This window comes from Dendrobates tinctorius, unplaced genomic scaffold (assembly GCF_039654945.1).
Source record: "Dendrobates tinctorius isolate UK_male_01 unplaced genomic scaffold, ASM3965494v1 ptg000326l, whole genome shotgun sequence".
NCBI lineage: Eukaryota > Metazoa > Chordata > Amphibia > Anura > Dendrobatidae > Dendrobates > Dendrobates tinctorius.
Genome location: NW_027361993.1, coordinates 14,505,563 through 14,511,345, shown reverse-complemented (window position 1 = coordinate 14,511,345; position 5,783 = coordinate 14,505,563).

Below are 5,783 nucleotides of genomic sequence, written 5' to 3'. Positions count from 1 at the left end.
GGTAGAAGGGACCCCCGGCTGGGGACTTCAGGCTTCCAAGGACTGCCGGGCAGTGGAACAGGGCATGTAAACTGTGATAGTGCCCTCCAGGGGACTGTGAGCTTCCAGGAGCAGTTGGGAGCTGATACTTTTGCTGCTGCTGCTGCTGCCGAAGGAGCAGTATCTTTGAATAGGGACAGCTCAGGAATTGTTATCTTCTTCTATACTTTATCCTCATTAAACAAGTTGCCAATGTTTGGCCCTAAAGAGTCTGACGTGTTGTGTATCCGGAGGACGCCGTGCCAGTGTGGAGAGCAGCCGTGATTCTGAGGTAACCCACTGTGACCTGGGATTGGAACTGTTTATTTCTGTGCAAGGGGCCGGCAAGCTCACTGACTGTGACCTAGTGGACTCGGCTATGACTACCACCCCATGCCACATTGTTACAATTACAGCAGTTTTTTAAAAAATGATATACTTGATCACTTCGCTATTTCTTAATAACTATTAAGTGTAGAGAGCAAACAGTGGAGATAGGACCACTGACAGCCACAGAACTTTGCAGGTTGTTGTTTGGGAAGACAGATCCTGCATTACACATGAAAGTCAGGTAGTCACAGGCCCTACACTACATATGGAGGGTAGGTAAAGACTGACAGAACCTGCAATACACATAGAGAGCAGGTAGCGATTAAACAACCTCACACTACACTTGAAAGAGAAGTAGAGAGTAACAGACCCCATACTATACATGGAGATAGAGAGGTTAGACAGTAAAATAATCCATGCTACACATAGAGGGGAGGTAAAGAGTGAGAGAACCTGCAATACACATGGAGGGCAAACAGTGAATGGCAGACCTTGCACTACCCATGTGGGGGCTAGGTGATGACCCAGGGCACTGGTGCCTGCAAATGCAGTGTGGAGCCTTCTTACCATGGAACCTTGTTTGCAGATTATGGGTGGGATGGCACCTTCAGGTATGGTGGTTTCTTTCCCTCAGAACCAAATATCCATGGTGTGAAAGTAGTAGTAAGTACAGAACAGGGGTAAGATACCGCGGACACTAAGGAATCCTTAGTGTCCGGTCTGCTTAGTTATAGTGTAGTAAGTGTGATGACAGCAATACAGTATTACATGGAGTCTCAATTTAATATAAATGCCACAGGGTTTCTTCAGCCAGGTTCTCCAGATTCCTGAATGACAAATTTGATTTGCTATAGACTGAGTATCTTGCTAAATGACTACATAATTAGATAGGTTTGTTATGCTGCATTGCAGAAAAAGTGAATGACTATCTTTATAGGATGATGGGGGGAGCAGCCATATTCACTTCACTCAGTGTTTTCAAAAATAGATTTCTTTAAAAAGAATCTGTCAGGTCCCCTAACCATTGTGATCTGTCATTATAGTGATATCTACTGTTAATAGAATTATAGCAAAGGATTTGACGCTCCAACCTATTATTTTGCAGTCTTTCTTATGAATATGAGCCAGTACTACTCCCATGGGGTGTTGCTTCCCCCACAATAGTCCTGCACTGAAAAAGACACAAAATCCAAAAAACTGAAAAGAATCAGACACATTTACCAATACTTGGTGAAAATACTACCTCGCTGCAGTATGCAGCCAGCCCCAATGATGAAGGGCTGGAGGTAGCGCAGGTGCAAAAAAACTGATAAGACAACCGCCATCACCTACCATCCAGCATTATAAATGAACACAGATAAGGCTTATATAGTGTGCCAGTCACCCAGATGTAGCGCACATTGTCTGGCTTACAATCTATTAGTGACACTCATACTAATAGATCAAGCGGGCTGCCCAGCACTATGTAAGTGAACCCAGAGACAAGCACCCCAATTCCCCTCACCAATACTACGTTTGTTATGTGAGGTCCAATTTCATTTACATTAAAGAATCAATCAATCATGGAGCCAGTGGTATGGCCATTTCCCCAAAATGTCCAAAGAGCAATTTTTCAATGGCTGTTGCTTACGCTACCTTGTTGTTTTTGTTACTGTGAGTAACCTGCGTAACCTGAACGTGCTGCCATGGCCTGAAGAGTCTCTGGACTTGTCTCCCATCGATCACATCTGGAACATACAGCATGGCAGAACATTCCTCAAACTACCATTATTAACCTTATTGATGGCAGACATAACATGGAAGTACGGAGATGTCTGCACATGAGGCTCATATTGAGTAAATTGAAATGTGTTCATTATGTTTCATTAACATATCTACCAATCCTGTGATTTCCATAATTCTACAACTTTTCCTTCCTGGTAGAGCAATTTCAATGTTGAGGAGTGTTTGCATGTATATATAATGACGTCCCAGATGTGCTCAATGTACATATAACTAACAGTTGCAATTGTCAAGATGCTAAAAACCATAGGACACCTTCATCCTTTCTGATAGCTAAGTTGCAAGGTTCGACCTTCATAGACTTATTTTTCCAGCTCTTTCTATGGATGTTAGTGAATATCATTGTCATGTAGAAGTGACCTTGATCCATAACAATATTTATCTGGTGTATCAAGCAGGCAGATTTCTGGATGATGGGTATGCGCCATTGAGGTTGCTGCACTCAGTAATGAGAAACCCGGAAGGATTTAGACACAGAGTAACATTTGGTTATTAAGGTGGGTTCTAGGCAGGCCTGTGGAGTCGGTAAGCCAAGCCTCCGACTCCTCAAATTCCCTGACTCACGACTCCGACTTACTTATTATAACCTTTAATATGGTGAGCTCCCCTTGATATACTGCCTGTGTGAAAATTGGATTATATGAACTGTACGCGAGAAAAAAATGGTCTATTATTTGACAAAAAAAGGGGAGAAAAGGATCCACATAGGCATATGGATAAAAAATATGGCATGCAAGTTTATTTCACATGGTTAAAAAAAGTTGTCCAAACAATTGAAAAACATTGCTCATTCTGACATACATTTCTGGCTGAAGCCCTTAGTCATAGAATCCTTTTTTTGTCAATTTTTTGTGTTAACAAGGAGCAATACTACATTTAGCACACGGTGAGGCTTCCCCCCTTGACAATTTTTTTTTTGTGCTTGGTGTTTTATTTGCTTTTTGCTGAAGAAAAACATTACTTCTGTTGGGCTTTATGTGCTGATAGACGAGTAGATTTTATGTTTACTGTGAATAGAGACCTGCAAATTCGGAACCTATGCCTTCACCTTATTTGTTGCTAACCTCGCACGATAGGTACCACCATGTTAAAGGGAATCTGTCAACTCCAGGGACGCTTTTAAACCATTACTATGGGCATACAGGTAGTAGACTGGTTAAACTAGTCTTATCTGTATGCCTCATAGCTGTAGATAGTAGATGTTACTACCCCTCAGTGGCAGCAGATGGTAGGTGGGGGTCTTGTTACACATTTTGCATTGGGGATCAAGAGCTTCTTCCTCCATGGAAAATCTTGGCTCCCCTTTTGCATCATTTTATCTGAGGGTCATTCATCATGCGGTGATTGGATTGAGACAGTTTGATTAATTTACCACAAAGATAATATAACATGAGGTCTTATTTATTAGACAAAATATAAGAGGCGTTGATGGATCTTCCCGTTAATCATTTCCAGAGACGTGCAGAGGACTCCATACACCGTATAGTGTGTTTGATGAAGCTCAACTGTAAATCATTCCAGGCTTCTAAATACCTATCATTAATAAACTAAAGAAAGAGGAAAAAAAAGCAGAGTATATGTAGAGAAACACAAGATTAGAGCGCAATGAATAATTCAGAGAAGAAAGGTCTAGAAAGATGGCATGTTTAAGGTCAAGTTTACACAAGCTAAAGAGCAATCTGTGTACACATCAGCATCATCCTTCTCAGTCTTTGGATTCATTGAATTACAATTTTTTCTCCTTTAATATCAGATATATTATGGTAATAAGTATAATACAGGTGGAAGAGATGATCAATGGATATGGGCATGGGCTTTCCCAGTAAGGAGATTTGCTAAACAGTAGGTCTTGGTTGAGCAACCTGGATGGAAGCTTTGATGAAGAAGAGCAGGAGAGTAGACAATCAAGGTGCTTGTAATAGTACAGATGTCCTACTCAACTTTGCTGTTCCTGTTTGCTATCAGGCACCTTTTTGCACCAGAGTTGAGTCTGTTCAGCACCTTGGAATAGCAGAGAAATATATAGGGTGTAGACTGCACAAGGAAAGGCAGAGAGAGTTGAAAAACAGGTAAGGATGCTAGATGGCATTCAGAAAAAGCTTGATAAGGCAACTGACTGTAGAAGAGCTAAGTGGGAAGTGGGACTTGATCCTAGAAAGCATGTGGTAGCAATTTACACTGCTACCTAAAAACTAAAGGGCCTGTCACACTAAGCGATATCGCTAGCAATATCGTTATAACGTCACTGGTTTTGTGACGTTATAGCGATATTGCTAGTGATATCGCTATGTCTGATACTTACCTCCAACCCGCTCCCCCGCTGGCTATCGCTGATCGTGCGAGAACGTCCTGGGCTGTCTCTCGTCGTCTGCTTCCTGTTGGGCTTCCTGGGGCACCGACGAGCGACGCGTGGACGCAGGCGGGAGGACATCAGGATCGCCTCGTCTGACAAGTAAGTAGCGACCCCCGACCCCTGCTATGTCGCTGGTGAGATCTGCCTGTGTGGCAGCTCACTAGCGACCACTTAACGATGTACCAGCGATCCTGACCGCGTCATATCGCTGGTCGGGATCGCTGGTGTATCGCTAAGTGTGACAGTACCTTAAGGGTGCACATTAAAAGGCTTTGGATCGTGACATCAGAGGTGCATGCTAGGTTAGTATTGTAATCTGGCACAGATTAGCACTAAGGGAGCTGTCCATAGTGAAGGGAAAAAGCAGACCCCACGGATGAAGACTGGACAGGTGAGTAACAATAAGGTAATTGCCAGAGATACAGTGGGGAAAATAAGTATTTGATACACTACCAATTTTGCAAGTTTTCCCGCCTACAAAGAATGAAGAGGACTGTAATTTTTATCGTAGGTACACTTGAATTGTGTGAGACAGAATCCTATTAAAAATCCAGAAAATCCAGCACCTCCGAACAATTTGTTATTCAATAAAATATTTGTTGCTCTCCTAGCTTTTTTATTTCCCCAAATGAAGGAATTTATCCGTGTTTGTAAACTAGTTAAAAGTGAGGTGGAAATTGTTAGTGGAAGTGAACGAAATACGTATAATATCTTTGGCAAGATAAAGGACTTAAAAGTCATAATTCTCCCCCACCAAGTCAACTCTCTATCTCCGTATATAGTTAGGTCATTGGAAATGACTTTAAACAGGGAATCTAAATTAATGGGAATCAAAGAGTTAACATTACCATTAAAATATAGTTTTATTAAAAAACAGTTTAACATTTCTTCCTCATCATTTTGTAAATATTTGATCTTAAAGGACCAAATTAATAATTTTCTACACAAAAATCCTCGAATTTCAGAACCAGCAATTAACTTTATTAACAATATTAAACATAACATATTCTGGAGCATTGCAAATGTGGCGCCCCAAGGAGTATGGTCACCACAGTGGCATTGCCTTCCTCCAGGGAGGGTGATGTCAGGCTTGGAGGCAATGAAGGGTCTCTCTAACAGTTAACCATGTCATGCAACACAGTTCCCACTCCAGGCCAGCAGAGGGAGCAATGAACCAGGATTGGGGGAGGAGCGCGCTCTGAGGGCCAGGAAGGGAAATTAGTCAGTTCAGTGAGGAGGGCGAAGTGTGTAGACGTGTGGAGAGAAGCTGCAGGTTGAGCTGAGGATAGAGAGCTCCCTC